The following is a 20,130-nucleotide window of genomic DNA, read 5'->3' as shown; positions in this document are numbered from 1 at the left end:
TTATCACTTTCCACTTTCATTCCTGTCCCACACTCCCGTGTGTAAGTTCATTCTATACATTACGGCTGTCACCCTCGAGTTGTCTATTTGGATCACCATCACCTTCACATTTGACCGATGTGTAGTTATCTGCTGCCAGCAGTTTAAATCAAAGTATTGCACCGAGAGAACTGCAGTCGCGGTTGTAACAACGTTCTCTGTCCCGATCTTGTTAAAAAACATCCCCTTATTGTTTGCATATGAATTTCAGCAATTGATTAACAAGGTGCAGTGGGGCTGCTGGTCAAGTGTGGTGTTTTTTTCCTCACCTCCAGGTGCAGCGTACTCCTGGTTTCACACCGCCTGGGTAGTTTGGATTCCATTTACTTTAATCGCCTTGTGTAATTCTTTGACAATCAGACGTATTTTAGTGGCCAGCAGAGCCCGCAGGGGACTCCGAACTCACCGGGGTGAAAAACAGAGCGATCCCGAGATGGAGAACCGAAGGAGATCCATCATTTTACTCTTCACTATATCGGGCAGTTTTATACTGTTGTGGCTGACAGCTCTCATTAGTTTTCTAACCACCGGACTGACAAACCCCAATTATTACCGAGGTGACCGCACAAACCCAGCCTATATCGCCACTGAAACTGGAGTTATGCTGAAGCTTTTGAGTTCCTGTCTCAACCCATCTATATATGCAGCGACCCAGACGAAATTCAGAGAAGAGCTGAAGAAGGTGCTGAAAACTCCCTGGACACTGATTCTTAGATTGGTTACAAATGAAAGAAATAGTATCCAGAGCTGACTTCGGAACATTAGCGTTCAATTTTCGCTTATTATTGCAGCTTAGACTGGGTTTTCACTCCTTTCAACTACATCAAGACGGTTCTTGTAAAATCTCACAGGAATGCAACTATATCTTTGCCCTTGTGGCATTTAACCCAACATTGACCCTGGGATTCCCCAGTTCGTTAACTGATGACTCCTGAGAAATAAGGACATCCCGCCTTTAGTATGAATCGTGTCAGTGATGAATGACGTTTAATAGTGGAATAGAATATTTGCTCAAAGGGTTTAATATCTGACAGAGTGAGGACTTTAATTTAATTCTACCGAGTAACTGACAGGAAAAGCCGCCAAATTTAGGATAAGTTTCGGTCATTTAGAAGCCCTGGTGACATGACATTCCCTAGCAGTTTTGCAAAAAATGTTGCTTGGACTGAGTGCTGCTGCAACGCTCGCTTCATCCCCTCTCCTGGAATAATAAATCACTGTCTCATTCCCAGTGTTGTGATGTTTCACCATTTTTTGATTGCTAATTGAAGTTGCGTCATTTTACCTGCTTTTTTCTGACGTCACGATTAATGAGAAATAGTTGAATGCTACTCACCTACATTAAAATAATGCTGTTATTTGCAATTACTAATATTGTCATGGGGACGCTGACTGCAGTTAATCTGAATTAGCGACCTGGTCACACTGTTTAAGCTGTGTAATTATTCCTAATATACCAAATAATAGGGGAAGTTAACTGAACGATCTGTACAATGTAATAGTCAGGTATTGAGATGGTACAATACTTTGCCTGTATTTGCAAGCAGACAATAATATGTAATACCCCCTGACTTTTACCAACTGGTGTTGACCGGTTATACCCAGTGTAAGGCAGTGTATTGGGAGCTCCGCCCAGCACCATTGTGGACCTGGGATAGAGAACGTTGCTCAGTTCAAAGACATTAGATGAAAACTTGAGCCAATTAACGAACATTTTCTACATCATCTTTTTGTGCCTTAGCTGAAACTGTTTTCCAATATAAGCAGCGGTGTTTGGGTTAGGGATTGGATGATGTGGAAGGAGGCTGCCCCTGGGATTGGTCTAATCCACCTTTCACATTCAAAATGTGTAAGATCAGCAGAGGAGATGTCTCGGCCTGCTTCCAAGCTTCTCTTCTCCAATATATCTGGTTACACATAGAATGCAACTGGCGCAGTGCTTACACCGATCTTTACATGCCTTCTGTAATTGATGGGCACCACCTATATTGGTTACTCGGTTAGTTCAAATTTCATTCACAAATGATTGGCTTGAACGAGTTTTATTTTGGAATTCCACTTTGTATTTTTATTGCGGTGTTTTATTTTTATCATCTACCAGGTTTCTGTAGTTCACCTGATGGCATTGTTTTCCGGGGCCGGAATTTCTGGACTGGAACACAAGAGGAGGGGAAGTTCAGTGGCAGTTCAGGTTTGAGCTCTAACGTTACCTGTCTATAATGGGCTTGGCTGCACATGTAAATCAGTAACTGAGCTCCGGGAAGGCTAAAAACATAGAAACATAGAAGATAGGAGCAGGAGTAGGCCATTTGCCCCTTCGAGCCTGCTCCGCCATTCAATGAGATCATGGCTGATCATCCACTGTCAGTACCCTGTCCCTGCCTTCTCCCCATATCCCTTGATCCCTTTAGCCTCAAGAAACATATCCAACTCTTTCTTGAATATATTTAATGAACTGGCCTCCACCGCCCTCTGTGGCAGAGAATCCCACAGGTTCACCACTCTCTGGGTGAAGAAATTCCTCCTCCTTTCAGTCCCAAATGGCTTACCCCTTATCCTTAGACTATGACCCCTGGTTCTGGACTCCCCGGCCATCAGAAACATCCTTCCTGCATCTAGTCTGTCCAGACCTGACCTAATTGTCACACGAGTCGGTCTTGCATGGTATCTCTAATCTTCCGGTGTCCTGGTCAGTAATTAATCCTGAACAAACAGAATTACAACAGATCATTGGGGGTGCAATTCGACCCGGAAGTGGACGAAAACCAGATTAATCACATTTGATGGCCTCTTTACGACAGGCCCGATATTCAGTTCTCATGTAATCAATGTAACTGGATATTGGGCCTAGCGTATAACAGGCGATCAAAATGATACCAATCGTTTCATACCCTCCGCCCATGCTCAATTTTGTCCTATCAGGTCAATTGTTTTATTGCTGTTCATGCGACATTGCTGTGCACAGATTGACTTACGCATTTCCTGACATTACTGCAGTGACTACACCTTAAAATTACTTTCTGGCGCCGAGGTGCATTAAGATGTCCTGAGGCCTTTAGCGGTGCTGTAGAAATGCAAGGGATAGAAATTCGTCTTGGGCAGTAAGGCAATATCACAGCAATATCATTATATGCTCCTCATAATATTCAGTTCCAGAGCAGCTTATAATAGGCAAGCAATGCGATGCTGCCGGTTTGGCCTATCCTCCCATGTGTAATTTTACCCCAAGTTCTTTATTTCTAGCTGTAAGAAATCATGGTTTGAAATAAATAGTAGTCTGCTTCGGGTTCCCTAGATCAGCAGTTTGCCTAAATTTATGACACAGCAAGATTCCAGTCCTGTCAGAAAAATAGCTGTACAGAGAGTTGAATTATGAGGTCAGAACACAAAAAAACAAGCCTTCGAGTGAGTACAACTATGATTGTTAAGGGATGCAGCAATGAGCTGTAGGATAAACAAACTATCTATAAGAGGGCCACAAGAACTTTAAAACAGAGATGAGGGGGGACATTACCTCATAAGGCTGGGAGGGGTCTGTCATATGTAGCCTCTTCCTTGTAATTGGACAATAGGATGGGGAACAAATGATCCACACCAGTAATCAATGGCCCGCGAAATAACTATAAATATAGATGACCGAGAGAGGAAATCAGGCCGTTGGGGGCGAAGGCTTCCCCGAGGTGGCTGATGGCTTAAGACCTCCAACAGCTCGAGGGATGACCCAATGGAAATGATTGCTGCAGCAGAATGCAGGAATCCACCCAATCTGGGACCACCGTACTGCCTCACCGTCCATCCAGTTCTTTCATTGCCTTCTAGGGCTGTAGATCGCCATCATCTGTCACAGGTTTTATGTCTATTATATTTATCTTAACCACATGTAATATCTGATTATGCTTCAAACTGTAGCACTTTAATAAAAAACCTTACAAACTCCTAAGACCCTTTGGGTAATCTGTGTGTGACCTGTGATCCAGATGTTGCAGTCGTGTCAGAATTGGGATCAGAGAGTTAGGAGTTGTAACATTCTGGTTGAGGGGATCGGCGGGACTTGGTCAAACACACTTGATTGTTGTTTCGACTGAGTATTTTTCTCTTTGAAAAAAGGGAGTGGGAAAGTGTGTGTTTATAAGTAAAACCAGAAATACAATGGCGTCGGCATATCACTGGGAACAGTTTATACATAGAATGAAGGGGCTGAAGCAAAAAGTGCAGGAGAGAGAGGGTGGGATAGGGAAGGGAAATAAATCTAAATTGCAGGCTCACAAATCTGAAAACTCATCAAAGAAAGGGAAAAAACAGCGATTTGGAAAGCCTGGAAACGCTCCTGAGACACCGATTTGAAAATCAGAGAAAAAAGGAGAAAATGAATGTTTAACCGACATGGAAGTTATTAATGTCTGTGCCAAGACAAATGAAACGCAAAATTTGCTGCTGAAAAGGAACCTTAAAAATGCTGAAATTTCAGTTTGCGTGAAAGTGTGGGTTAAAGTGTTAAAGTTTTCCTGACTATGAATGTTTAATAAGTTACAGTATTCCTTTTCTCTGAAAGCCAGTCTTTAAAATAAAAAAGTGTCTGTTTTGTGTGTTTTAGCTCCACTCACTTATGTGTTAAAAGACGTTTATCCCTTTTGTCTGGTCTGGGATTTTGGAAGTTTTAAGAATGTGCGAATAAGATTGTGCACCCAGAATTGGAAAAAAACCTTTGAACTACTTTAAGTTAAGCTGGTGTGGAAAAGCTGAGAAAAACAAAAAGCTTGTTTAACGTAACATTACGTTCCAGTCTAAGTGTTAACCTTGGAGTCCCGGTAGCTATGTTGAAATTTTCCATAGCTGTTTATTTTGATTTGTTTAAAACTGAAAGACTAATTTATTTCAGTTGTGTTCAATGTTTTTACAGTCATTTGGAAAGGCACCTGAAGAAAGGAGAAGAAGATCTCTTTTGTTGTATGGAAGTTACCTTGTAAACTAATTGTAGCACTTCTTTCACTAATGTTAAAACACCGTGTAAACCACCTAGCCTGGGAATCACTTGTTTCTTAACTTGGAATTGACATGATAAATTGATAGAATTGAGATTGAACATTGAGAAATACTGCTGCTTGGATTTGGGATAATTTTGAAATAACAAAATGGACTCATACACAATGGGGCAGAAATTCGGATCGGGGGCTTGCCGCGCGTGCAAGCCACCGATCTGCACTTACCCGACGCGCCTGCCGTTCACCTCCAGGGACGCCTGGAATTCCTTTTTGAAAGAGAAGAATCCCGGGCAGCGTCTGACGTCACGCCGCCCAGGAGTGCAGCCAGCGCGAAGCCTGGAGCGTGCTGTGCAAATGAGACACGCCCCTTGAGGTCTCAGTTTAATAGGACACGCCCCCAATGTTTCTCACAAGCACAAAAACATTTTTACATGCAGAGCAGCATTTCAAATAGGTTTTTGGTATTTTTATGAAGCTTTTGGTAACTTTTATAAACGTTTACATTATTTTGAAGAATCTGAAGTAGTTTTAAACAGAATTAAACCAATTTAAAGACTTTTAAAAGCCCTGAAAGAATTTTTTTCATTCCAGTTATTTATTTAACAATGTCGTCGTCATACGTGTCTTCACACTGTTCCCTTTGGGGAACTGTATGAAGTGGTGGAAGGATTTATGGTCGTGATTAACGCTCCTTCCGTGATCGTAACCACCTTTGTACCAGCCATTAGGGTGGTTAGTCCTATGGCGGGAGGGTTTTACGGGCTCCCACAAGCTATACGAGGAGGGGGGCCACCCACACCCACTGGATGCAAATATCCCACTGGATGTCAACCCAAAATTTAGAGCCGGAGCTCCAACTCCACTTGCCGGGACTGTCTGTAGCGGGATTATGAAACCCTACCCTGGTCTTGGCCCAGCAGCGGGGATCCTAACACTACACCAAAGGCCCACTCCGATTAGCAGCGTGAAATGGCTGGAATGAGCACAATTCACAGCATTAAAAGAACTCACAATTGAACTGATGATGACCTCAGCAATCTCCTCAACGAGGTGGAGGCGCAGCGCCTGCTCATCATTGGTAATGATGATAGCTTGGTCTTTCAAGTGGCAGCATAGGGCTCCAGTCACGGGGAGGGAAAAGGCACAGGAAATGTATGGGTGTCACCTTTTGCGTGGAGTGGGCCCTTTGCATAGCGGTAAGCATCCCCGCCGCTGGGACAGAAGGAGTAGGGTTTCGAACCCCACTCCAGACAGTCCCGGCAAGTGGAGTCGGAGCTCCAACTATAAATTCTGAGTGGACATCCAGCGGGATACTTGCGACCACGGGTGTGGGTGGCACCCCCCTCAGATGGGTTGTGGGAGCTCGTAAAGCCCTCACGCCATAGGACTAACCACCCAAATGGCTGGTATGAAGATGGTTATGGTGACGGAAGGAGCGTTAACGTGGTCAGAAATCCTTCCACCACTTCATACAGTTCCCAAAAGGGAACAGTGTGAGGATACGTATGATGATGACCTCTTGCGCAATGCACCTCCTTGGACCCTCAGTAGCAGATGCGAGGGGGCAAATCGTGCAATTGTTAAATTTTTCATTTTATTGACATGTAAAATGTTGGCCCAGTAATTCCATTCCAAACGCATGAGTATAGTCGGGGTACTCACGCATCTGGCCAGAGGAAATGCCGGTTTTCAGCATGCACAGCGCATGCGGGTAAAACCGGCATTTCCTGTCCTCTGAACGAAGGGGTTCAGAGCCAGAACGCATGCGACTGCACAGGCAGCGCGTGCGCAGTAAAATTCACCGGTTTCATTCATGCTTTCAGTGAGGTTAAGTCCTTACAACTTACACATGAAAAAAGCATGAGCACAGTTGCTCCAGAGGCTGCGGGGGAAGATATATTTTATCGTGGAGCTTCTGAAAGGCAATATTTTTGTTTGGGAAAGGGAGGAAAATTATTTTAAGAAATGATAAGGTAAGTTTTAAAGTTTATTTTTGTTTTTTAAAATGGGTTTTCTGTACTGAAGGTAGAAGGAGCAATTGTGGCTATGTGAATTGAATTTGCTGTGTTTATTAAATGTGAAAATGACTCCAACATTTTTACGAAAGAAACTTTTCATCAGTAATAAATTCTTTTAAGTAATTATGTATGTATGTCTGTATATATTCCTTTGCATATATGTATGTATGTATATATTCCTTTACTTATGTGTATGAAAGTAACTTATTGGAAAATCATAATTAAATACTTACATTCATACACATAAGTAAACGAATATATACATATATGTAAAGGAACATATACGGACATTCATGCATAATTACTTAAAAGAATATATTACTGATGAAAAGTTTCTTTCTTAAAAATGTTGGAAATATTACATTACTCATTTTAGAACAGTCATTTTCACATTTAATAAACGCAGTAAATTCAATTCACACAGCCACAATTGCTCCTTCTACCTACAGTACTGAAAAACCGTTTTAAAAAAAATTACACTTTAAAACTTACCTCATCATTTCTTAAAATAACGTTCCTCCCTTTCCCAAACAAAAATATTGCCTTTCAGAAGGTCCACGATAAAATATATCTTCTTCCGCAACCTCTGGAGCAACTTTACACATGCTTTTTTCATGTGTAAGTTGTAAGGACTTAACCTCACTGAATCCATGAATGCAATCGACGAAGTTCACTGCGCACGCGCTGCCTGTGCGGTCGCACGCGCTGTGCCTCTGAACCCCTTCGTTCAGAGGACAGGAAATGCCGGTTTTCCCCGCATGCGCTGTGCATGCTGAAAACCGGCATTTCCCCCAGCCAGATGCGTGAGTACCCCGACCGTACTCAACCATTTGGAACGGTATTACTGGGCCAGTATATTGGGTTACTTTTGTGAAAATAAAAAGTGTTAATAACTTGGACCAATTGAGAATATTTGATCTTTGTTTTCTTTCTTAAATAATGTACTGGACAGCAAAGGTCCTCCAGGGCTCATGAATGAGCTGTGGATAGCAATAAATGGGATGCGTAAAATGGAGAGAGGAAGTGATTGAGGGTGTAAGATAGAAGCAGGAAAATTACACTATGAAATAGGAATTTTCCAAACTTTCTAGTGAACGTCAGCAAAGTGTAGCTACAAATAGTAAATTGATAGCTTTCTCTTTGAGACACCTGAGTCACTGCCTATAATGAATATTTTAATAACATTGAATTTGATAGTCTGGCCACTACCCAAGACATCGGGACCATGCAATGGAAGGTGATCAAAGATCTCCAGACGATTACAATCTGTTGATATCTGAAATGCAGAGAATGGCATATATCGGATGGCACGTGTGGCATAATATGGAGATATCAATATGAGTTTGCAAACGTGATGTTTTACGCATGAAGCAATTACCATCTGGAAACGTATAGTTAGTTTCCACTGACGAACGGGTCTCAGGCACGCTCAGTTATTTGACAACAGCAAGACATGAAATGGTTAACGTGGCTCAGGAGAGGGAGACAACTTTTAAAGCATTGACAGAAACTCCATAGAGAAGCTATATAATTAGCAAAACAATCAGAATAGAGTTAAACACACTGGTACCTGTTAGAGGGATAGAAATTGAAGTTGAAGTGGAGAAATACATGCAATTTGGATTGGGACAATTGAGGGTTCAGGAGAAGTCATGTTTAATAAGAATTTTGAACAAGATGGATACGAGCAAGAGAGATCTGGAGATTATTTTAAGCCCATGATTTGTTGATTAGCTGTTAAACGGTAATGTCGCTTGAAATGATTGCAAGACTGAATTTAACTGTGACTGTAATAATTATGTTTTGTAAGTGACAGAGCGTGGGAAAAAGCAGTACGAATGTGCTTTTGGTGGTGCCTCCAGTGCCACTACTCCTGCAACTACCATGTTTTACGCATCTAACAGGACCTGTCCCATCATCCAACACGTTTTGCTCAGTATCTAAACCTATGCTCAACTGAAACTGACAGTAAATGAGATATTTCAGTATGAGCTGCACAATTATGTGGCACCATCCGGGTAATACATTTTCCTGTTGTCTGAGGGCATCAGTGAGCTCGTGATGTGACTGATCTCCTCCCTAAAGTATTTTTATGATTTGGAGGGAAACAACTCAGAAATAGATATTGAAATTGATAGCATAAGGGACAACTCACACTGGTGGGATATCGGGCTTAATACTTCAGCACACACTAATTTTCATATTATTTCACGCGCATTGCTAGTTCTCCAATTTGTTACGATAGTGTACTTGATATAAGCTTACCCTATGCAGTGAGACTTTGATACATAAGCCAATTGGGTACTCATGCCTATGACAAAACAGCACCAAAAAATAATTGAGCACACTGAAAGCGAAGAGCCGAAGCAGCATAGAAGAGACACTGGGAGGGGTATGATCAGGAAAGCTAGAAGAAACAGAGGATATTGCAGGCGGAGCAAAATTGGAACACCAGAACTGTGAATTGAATTTGAGTAAGGGATCCGAGGTTGCCCTCCCTCTCAAAACAATGGACTGTAAGGAAGGGGAAAATCTTCATTTTCGAGACTCCCTACTAACTAACGCCCAATTTGAGAGAGCAATAAGAACTAGTTAGATAAGTCAAGAGCCGAATTTAAGAAATCCATAAGGATATTTCCTTCTCAAGGTGGGGAGATGTAAGGAATCGTGGATTGAAATAAATAATAGTCTGTTACGGGATCCCTATATCAACAGTTTGCCTAAGTTGATGATATAAAAAGATTCCAGTCATGTCAGAAAAATAGCTGTAGAGAGAGTTGAATTAGGAGGTCAGATCACAAAAACAGGCCTTCGAGTGGGCATAATTAGGTCTGTTCATGGATGCAACATGGAGCTGTCGATAAAGAAACAATCTACAAGAGGGCAACAATACCTTTAGAGCAGAGATACGGAGGAGAATGAACTCATGAACCTGTGAGGGGCTGTCATAGGAAGCCTCTCCCTTGTTATTGGAAAAAAGGATGGTGGAAGATGATTGACACCAGTAATCACCAGCCCGCCGAAATATCTATATATATAGACGACCGAGTGAGGAACTCAGGCAGTTAGGGCGAGGGCTTCCCCGAGGTGGCGATGGCCTAAAACTTCCAACAGCTCGAGGGATGACCCAAAGGAAATGACCGCTGCAGCAGACTGCAGGAATCCACCCAATCCGAGAGCAACATTTTGCCTCACCACCCGTCCGGTTGTTTCATTCCATTCCAGGGCCATAGATTGCCCTCATCTGTCATGGGTTGTATGGATATTATATTTAGTTTAACCACATGTAATACCTGATTATGCTTTAAACTGTAGCTCTTTACTATAAAGCCTTGTAAACTCCTAAAACCCTTTGGTTATTCAGTAGGTGATCTGTGATCCAAATCTTACACAGCCAAACCTCCAGAACTAGTTGTAAGGAGCATTTCAGCGACCCCAATTCAATCTGTTTTAATCAATAGTTGTAAAGTCAGTTATCGATCCATTTGGGTTTAATGGAATCTGAATATTCTGAAACGAAGGTCACTTTCAATTCCGATCTGGGCGTCAGTCATACACCCCACCGAATTTCCTTTTTCATTGACCATAATTAAATATACAATTGGGCAGGTTGTTAATTCCGCCAGTTTCCACCTCACTGAAGTTGGAATGTTTTCATGAACCTATGGCATAATTGGCAGAATTAACTGCAGCGGAGAAATGTTCAATACCTATGGAGTAAGTGACTTCTTTCACAATTCCTTGTGAATAAAATAGCGATACTGGTGAAGCAGACATCAATTGTTCGATGCGTCTGTAATGTCAGATTCAGTTGGACAGTGAAAGTGTTTAAATTTCGGGTAATGTTTAGTTCTGTAGCTGAAATCTACTCGTTCATAATTGTTTCAGCCAAAATAATATATTGATCAGTTTCCTGCAAGTAGATTACATATTGAGGTTAGACAAAACCATGAACTACACTTCAATAGTTCGGCAGTAACTCACGCAAAGGTCTTCATCATATATTTACCATATGGAACACAATGGTCGCGTTGGATGTGTTTGTATAACAGTACAGAGAGTTCTGTGGTTGTAGACTGTTAGTGGAGGATTACGGAGCTCGAAGGTCTGAAGGCCATCTTTAATATCGGAATCTGCCACTTGTTCCGCTAAATGCTAAAAGGTTCTAAGCAGATCTTTACCTCGGCCGGAATTAAATGCATTTTCCGTAAACATAAAAGGTACAAATCAATGCAGAGCGATGATGTCCATAAGTCTAGTGACCGCTAAAAATAATTAAACAGGAAACATAAATATGAGCGATTTATTTGTTATCCTTCAGCTTCAAAAGTATAATAAAACTGCTGAACAAACAAAGTGCAATACGTGAACGATGCAGGAACTCTTGAATATAACTGGTAACACATCACAGAATCGGCTGATCACTGCACCCTTTGGCTGATGTTGCCTGAAGTGTGATGAATCAGTCCACTTTTGAAACACGCCTGCGTCATCGGGAATCACCAACTCCACACTGTGGTGCCCAGCATGATACGCCGCAGGAAGTGAGAACACAGTCTGATTCTCTTGGAAAAGGAAAAATTGCTGCTGAACAATGGGCCAGAAATTCGGATCCCCACGGGTGAGTACGCCAATGGAAGTGCCAGTTTCACGCATGCACTGCACAGGTGCTGAAAACCGGAACTTACGTTCCCTTGAAGGAAGGGGTTGGCAGGTCAAATGCGTCTGCCAGAGCGGCAGTGCGTAGACCTGGAACTTTCGATTTTCTTTACAGATTGCTCCATGCAGGTAAGGCCCTAGCAGTTGTGCGTGGAGAAAGCAAGTGCAAGGCCTGCTTCTAACAAGGTAAGCATTTAATTAAGTAAAATTAAAACAATTTTTCCACAGGTTTATCATTTTAAAATACTTTATAGAAAGGTAAGTTTATTTTTTGCCCCTTTAAAAACGCTATTTAATTCTGTCAAAATTTTAATTTTTGTTTAAAATAGTTAAATTATGTAATTTATAGTTCTTGTAAATATGTGATTGAAAAAAATACATTTGAATTTTCACTTAGGTTTTGGGGCCAATCTCTATTCATAGATTTGACAGGACTTCCTGTCAAATCTATGATTGGAGATTCCCTGTTCCGATTGTGTCGCCGTGGCTCACATGATCCCAAGGTGATGTTGTGAACTATCTTTGCCACTGGGCGACGTGAGCACTGCGCACCCGCAGCTGTAGGAGATGCAGGATCGGAATCCCATGCGGTCCCACAGCACGATAGCAGGCACGCTATGTAGGGGCTGGTCGGGGTCTTGCGCCCGCGGAAGCCTCCAACGTGAATTTCTGGCCCAATGTCTGTGTCAGAATGATTCGGCTTTCTCAGGAGCCCCAATCCCGGAATTCTGCCGCACTACCAAGTTAGGGGATTAATACCCAATTTCAAGCACGTCGGACCCAAAATATTAGTTCGCTCTGCAACTTTTCAAGCAAAGAACACGAGAACTGGAACAAATATCAATGCAAATCGAACATTAATTCTGTTCTGAGCAACATCCATGTGCAGTAATATCTAAAACTCCATATTATGCACTAGGATTTATTTTACTTTATTGTCATTTGTTTTATTTTAATTTAAAGTGTTTTATCTTCAGACTTATTTTAAGCTGCCAATTTGACTTTTTGACTCTGGTTAACTTAGATGTAACAATTTACATTGATAACAACAGTGTCACTGTTCGTAGTGAGCTGCAAGTCTAAGTTTAACAAATGTTCCAAAAAGGAAGGGGAAAGACTGATTGTGGGAAGCACACCTGGGAACTTTAAGTCACTTTGGGAGATGTGGGCTCACAGTGAAGAGCTCGGACTGAATAGAAAAAAAGCAATTGAAGTGAGCCTTCCTCGATGCCTGTTGCTGCAATAACCACTAACAGTGAAGTAAGTGAGAAATAGTTTCGACTTCCTATAAGAGAAAGTTTAGTAAATCGGAAAAGCATATCAGTGCTTTTATTTAAGGTTAGTGGAACAAATGAAGCGCAACAATCGCTATATCCAATCATGACGGTACATTACTAAATATAATGCATTCCTTAAATTTGACATTATAATAGAAGAGAGAGGAAACATTCGCAGAACATCAGCAAGTGCCTGTGAGAAATGCCTCCAGCAGTTTCACCGCCAACCTTGCTTATCTCTCTGGAGCAGCTTCTTATGTTCTGCTGCACTTTCACAGTCAAGATTCTTTGTCAAGCAGCTGATTACCAGAATTCACCATTTCATGTTTCGTATCTCTCACGGGGGGACTGAAAGTCTCAGGTTGCAGCAGTGTCTCAGTGTGTGTCATTCTGTTTGAAAACCAATTCTGTAACACAGCGTAATCCCGCCCCCTTCTCCTGTTTCATCCAGGAAAGTACTCGACAGAAAGGCTCGTCCAACAAGCAGGAATATGCCATTTTCTGTGACTGACCATGCTGTCCATCAGAAATATAATAATTATTTTAAAGACATATTCCAATACCGAGTACGGATATGGTAGCTTAGTGGTTATGTTACTAGAATAATAATTCCGTGACCTGGATAAATGATCTGGAAGATGTGAGTTCGAATCCCACCACAGGCAGATGGGAAATTTAAATTCATTTAATTAAATAATCTGTAATTAAATACTTATATCATAAAACTGCCGGATTGTAATAAAAACCCATCTGTTTCATTAACGTCCTTTAGGGAAGGAAATCTGCCATCATTACCTGGTCTGATCTATATGTGACACCAGACCCACAGTAATCTGGTTGACTCTTAACTGCCCTCTGTGGTTCAAGAAGCCAGTTCTCAAGGGCAATTATGGAAGGGCAATAAATGCCGGCCTTGCCGAATAAAAAAAACAACAAACAATAATCGCCTGATTTCTCCTATCAGCTTCCGATGTTCCCTGACATATTTCTGCATTGCATCCACCCAGCTGATGCTTACCAATAATGTAATAAATGCAAAAGTCTTCCCGTCCATTATTTTACCTTTTTATGTTGAAAGAGAGTAGACTGGCCACTAGAGCTTCCTAACATTACAATAAGGTGGTTATTAAGGCATATGGTGTACTTACCTTCATTAGCCGAGGGATAGAATATAAGAGCATGGAGGCTATGATGGAGCTGTACAAAGCGCTAGTTAGGCCACAGCTGGAATAATGTGTGCAGTTCTGGTCACCACACTATAGCAAGGGTGTGCTTGCATTGGAGACAGTGCAGAGGAGTTTCGCCAGAATGTTACCTGGGCTGGAGCACTTCAGCTATGAAGAGAGACTGGAAAGGCTGTGGTTGTTTTTCTTAGTGCAGAGAAGGCTGACGGTGGACCTGATTGAGGTGAACAAAAATATGAGCGGTATAGATAGGGTAGATAGAAAGGAACTCGTCTCCTTAGTAGAGGGGTCAATAACCAGGGGGAATAGGTTCAAGGTAAGGGGCAGGAGGTTTAGAAGGGATTTAAGGAAAAGCTTTTTCACCCAGAGGGTGGTTGGAATCTGGAACTCACTGCCTGAAAGGGTGGCAGAGGGAGAAACCCTCATAACATTCAAGCAGCATCTAGGTGAGCACTTGAAACACCATAGCATACAAGGCTATGGACCAAGTGCTGGAAAATAGGGCTAGATTGCTGGCGTGGACACTATGGGCCAAAGGGCCTCTTTCTGTGCTCTATAACTCTATGACTCTATGATATCTCATGTTCGTCTAAAGCTTCCGTCTGCTTACCAGATAATAATACGGACACAAAAAAGCACAAAAGAGCCCAGTCGAATCTGCAAATCCCTCTTCGCTAATATCTGCGGACTTGTATCAAAATTGGAAGCACTGTGTAACAGACAAAACAAGCAATAGCCTCACTTATTCATACTCAGAGCATCATACCTTTCAGCCAAAGTCCCATACACATCCATCGCCATGCTTGAGTATGTCCTTTCACACCACAAGGACAAATCCAACAGCGATAGCGCTACAGTGGTTTACAATCGAGAGGGAGTGGACTTGTAATACTCAACATTGATTCTGCACCCCATGAATCTCACGGCATCAGGTCAAACATGGGCAAAGAAATCTCCTGCTGATCAGCAACTAGCGACCTGCTCCAGCTGATGAATAAATACTCATCCATGTTGAACATGGGGACATAATTTCAATTACCAAGAGTGGCTTGGTAGCACTAGTACTGACCGAGCTGGCCGAGTCCTTATTGAGTTAGCTGCCAGACCGATTTTGCGGCAGGTGGTGCGAAAACCAATACGAGGTAAAGTTCTAATTGATTGTGTGCTAAGTAATCTACCAGTTGCAGGTGCATCGGTCCATGGCATTATTGGTAGGAGTGAGCAAAGTACAGTCCATGTGGAGACGAAATCCCGTCTTCAAACTGAGGGCACTCCGTCGTTTTCTTTGTCACTATCACCATGTTAAATGGGATAGATTCAGCATCGACCTAGCAGTTCAAAACTGACCTTCCACGAGGCGCAGAGGGCAATTAGCAGCAGCAGTATTATATTCCACCACAATATGAATCCTCATGGACCGGCATATAACTCATCCTACCATTATATACCAGCAAGGCGAGCAACCCGGTTTCAATGTGGATTGTAGAAGGCCGTGTGGTTGCAGCATGAAGCATAGCTGAAAATGAGGTGCCAAATTGTTGAAGGTAACACACAGGACTTCACAGCGGGAGCAGCTTGCTATGGACAGAACTAACCGATGCCATAATCAATGGATCAAATATAAACTGTGCAGTCCTGCCTCATCCAGTCATGAATGGTACAACTAACGGAAGGAGGATGTTCCATGAAGAGCACCATCCTCAAAATTGATGGTGCCCAGCACGTGCGTGCAATAGATAAAGCTGATGCTTTTACAACCATCTTCAGCCAGAAGTGCCGAGTGGATGTTTCATCTCAGCCTCCTGCAGCAGTCCCCACCATCACAGAAGCCAGTCTTCAGCCAATTTGATTCACTCAACGTGATATCAAGAATTGTCTTAGCACCCAGGATACAGCAAAGTGTAGAGTCCCCAACAACACCCCGGCTGTCATGCTGAAGGCCAGTGCTCCAGAACTACCTGCGTCTATAGAAAAATTGCTCCAGTACAGCTACAACAATGACATCTACCTGATAAAGTGAATGTGTCCTCAGAGTGAATATAGGATTTTTTTCTCCTCAGGGACTGGGCTATGGTGTTTCCGACCAATTCTGTCATGGACAGATGCAACGGCGAGAGGCTGATTGTTTAGAATGAGTTGGAGAAGGTTTTTCTATCGTACTGGTTCTTGCACCACCTGCCGCAAACCCAGGTATGTTGTGTCCACAGAAATCAGGACAAATGCAATCTGACCAATTACCGCTCCAGCAGCATATTCCCAATCATCAGCAAATTGAGGACAGGTTTCGTTGACAATGCTATCAAGTGACACCTACTCACCAATAACCAGCTCAACGATGCTCAGCTGTGGTCCCTCCCGAACCATTCTGCTCCAGACATCATTGCAGCCTTGGCCCAAAAACGGACACAAGAGCTGAATTCCAGATGTGAGGTGAGAGTGACTGACCATCTGGCAACAATTGATCGACTGTGGCATCTAGAAGCCAATGGGAATCAGGGGGACAACGCTCTACTTCCTGGAGTCACACTTAGTTCAAAACAAGATTGTTTTGATTGTTGGAGGCTAATATTCTCAGAAGCAAGACCTCGCAGCTGGAGTTCATCAGGGTAGTGACCTAGCTCCCAGCATCTTCAGCTGTTTTACCAATGGCCTTTCCTCCAACATAAAGTGAGATTTGGGGATGTTCGCTAATAATTGCATAGTTCAGTTCCATTCGCAATTCCTCAAATCTAACCACCTTCCTTGAGAGTCAATGCATTTCCATTGTCGAAGGCCCCTCCATGAACAACCTGAGGTCACCATTGAACAGAAAAATAACTTAACTGGACCAGCCACATAAATAATGTGGCTGCAAGGGAGATCACAGTTTGGTTATTCGACAGCGGGTGTCTCACCTCCTGATGCCACTAAGCCTCTCCAACACCTACAATGCACAAGTCATTAGTGCGCTGAATACGTCCCACTGACCTAGATAAATGAAGCTAAAACAGCACTCAAGGAGGTCGACACGTTCGAGGACATAAGGACAAAGCAACCCAATTCAGCAGCGCCCCATCGACTACTTAAACATTCACACCTGCCACCAGCAGCGCAATTTGGCCGAATATCTATCATCTACAAGATGCCCTGCATCAACTCATCAAGTCTTATTTGACAGACCTTCCATAAACCGCGACCTCTACCACATAGAAGAATAAGGCCAACAATGGAACACCACAACGTACAAATTCACCTCCAAGTGACATTGCGAGATGGAAATATATCACCATTCCTTATCGTCGCTGGGCCAATATCGTGGAACTCCCTACTTAAGAACACTGGTAGAAACTTCAGCAACAAAACTGCAGTGGTTCTAGAAGGAAGCTCAATCCACCTTCTCAAGGTCAATTAGGGATGGCAATAAATGCGGCATTGACAGCGACGCCCACATAAAATGAATAAATTAACAAAAATGCATTTATGATAGAAAAGCTGCCTGAAATTATCTCATTTAGGAGAATATCTATTGTGCTGCTAAGCGTTGTTTTAACAATAGAGTGTGGCTGATCATGAGGATCTGTTGTGTGAATGGCTCTATGACTCGGATTTACCTGATCAGACTTTTTAATTACATTTACCACACTCCAGGCAGATATTGATACAGCTGAAAGGAGCGCGAAGAATCTCAAGCCACCCAAAGGCTGCAAGGGGAAATTTAATGTTCAGGCCACGCAGCGAATAGAGATCCAAGTGATAAATGACAACACCGCTGCTTAAAGTGGGCTCATCGACTCGTTTCTTCAGAAGTTAATGCGTGAGGCCCAGGCAATGAAGGAGGTTGATTCAATCACACTGTTGGTAAAGACGAGGTCCTCTAAGGTCTGTATGTTCTTATTCACACGTGGTCTAGAGTTATTTAGTAAACTGGCTATCGAAAGTGGATAACGTCCCAGCAGCCTGTGCAATTACTCTTACACTAGTCTCAACAGTTTGGAAGCACAGGCAATTGCCCACTTTGAAGTTAATGCTCAGAATCGTTTGGTGCTGATTTCTAGCGAAGCACTGATCCTTTCAGCAGAGTCAGGCCTGGTTAATATTTTGATGGGAGACCGCCTGGGAATACCAGGTGTATTTGGCTTTTCGTGCTCACAGAGGCTGCTCTCATGGCAGAAAATTCACGCTGCTTTCAATCACCAAACTCTTTGCATTTCTGTCTGTCTATCTGTCGCTCTCTATTCCCGTATATGTACTTAACATTTCCTTGCTGGTAGACGAAGGGAAGGTTCGAGGCACAATGCAATAAACAAGAGAAACAACTCAAAAACCTTTACCTAAGGAAACCAATCGCAATTCATGTCTACAGCCAAACGACGATGGGTGCCTGTACAACATTTCCTACTTAACATTGTTAAGTAACTCAAACCGTCATTGATGTGCTATTCAGTTGTTCACGGTTGCTAAGCGCTTATGTACCCAACTTCAACTTTAGGCTGCTTTTGGTTACCATGAAAGAGCGTTTAGTACATGGCGTGCGATCTGGATTCTTCCTTGATAGTTTTGCAAGAAAGTGTTAATTCAGTCACTTTGCAGCTTAAGGAATACCCAATCGAGGGTTAGTAAATTATATTCCTTTGGATCCGAACTGGGTTAAATGTAAGATAGTTCAGGAAATGAGTCAGACATCATTCATTCCTCGGCCTACACTGGGAGGAATCCCCCAGACTGTTCCTTACTAAGAAGGTAAGCGAGGAAAATAAGGATTCGTCTGATTCCTCAGCATATATCTTTCAAGATTCCAAAAGACAGCTTTCCAACAATGCATTTCCAGGCCTTGGCAAAATACTTGGATTTACAGAACAGGTGATTCCATGCGTTTGATGCTGTTTATGGGCCCTTGAAAACTACACAGGTAGATTCATTTGTTTGTACTTCAATAGAACGCAAATAACTGGATCGCCAGCTTGCGTTTTGTTAAATTAGGGACAGGCACCAAAGACTATCCACTTAAAACTGTCAGGATAAATATGGAACTGAACAAATAATGTTAAATAATAGAATTATTATTCTTGCCTCCTAAACTGCAGTATATGTCCTGAGAGGATTACTGCTTTTAAAAATCCGTTTCTAATGTTCTTCGCTGCTTTCAGGATAACTTGCTAGCTATCTTCTTATAAAATCTTGATTGTCAAACTCGCGACATCGAAATGATTCAGTTTATGGCTGTGGACACAATGGCTCACAGTACTGGGACACATCGCTATTCTTTCTGCGCAGGATGTCAGATCAGCATACGCTGAGTTAAAAGTTCAACCAGCTTTCTGCTGACCATGGGTAGTAACTTGGGTAAATGAGTTCAAAGCAAAGGATATCTTCACAGGAAAATAGGTACTAGAAGGTGCGAGAGTCGTTCAGCCATGTCTGAATGTTTCAACTTGATCTCCTGTGTGTTAGAGTAAAGAAATGGCTGGCGAGAGTTTTACTGCAGGAACTAGAAGAGTTGAATGCCTGGTTGTATAATTTATGTTGTTATTATGTTGGCAAGTGTATGTGTCTTTGATGCACCATGATTTATGGGCGGCATGCATGGAATGTAACGAAAAACAGTAAAGAATGGTATGGGACTGTGAGTGAGTAAGTGTTTTAACAGCTCACACTGGAAGTGCAGAGAATGCTCTCTGAACAGCAGCTCGCTCATTTTGGAATAGTTTAATATGAAAAGACCTGAGCTCGCTCATACTGGGATAGTGGAATATGAAAAGACCTGAGCTCGCTCATACTGGATAGTGTAATATGAAAATACCTGAGCTCACTCATACTGGGATAGTGAAATATGAAAAGTCCTGCGCTCACTCATACTGGGATAGTGTAATATGGTAATATGTGAGCTCGCTCATGCTGGGATAGTGTATTATGAATAGGCCTGTGCAAGCTCTGAAATGTCCTGAGCTCATTCAAACTGGGAGAGTGTCATATGAAAAGATCTGAGTTCGCT

Source organism: Somniosus microcephalus, unplaced genomic scaffold (genome assembly GCF_052327205.1).
Source record: "Somniosus microcephalus isolate GS21.2 unplaced genomic scaffold, FLI_Smic_1.0 unresolved_chr2, whole genome shotgun sequence".
Lineage (NCBI taxonomy): Eukaryota > Metazoa > Chordata > Chondrichthyes > Squaliformes > Somniosidae > Somniosus > Somniosus microcephalus.
The sequence above is the reverse complement of the archived record's forward strand: the minus strand, read 5'-3'. Positions refer to the sequence as shown.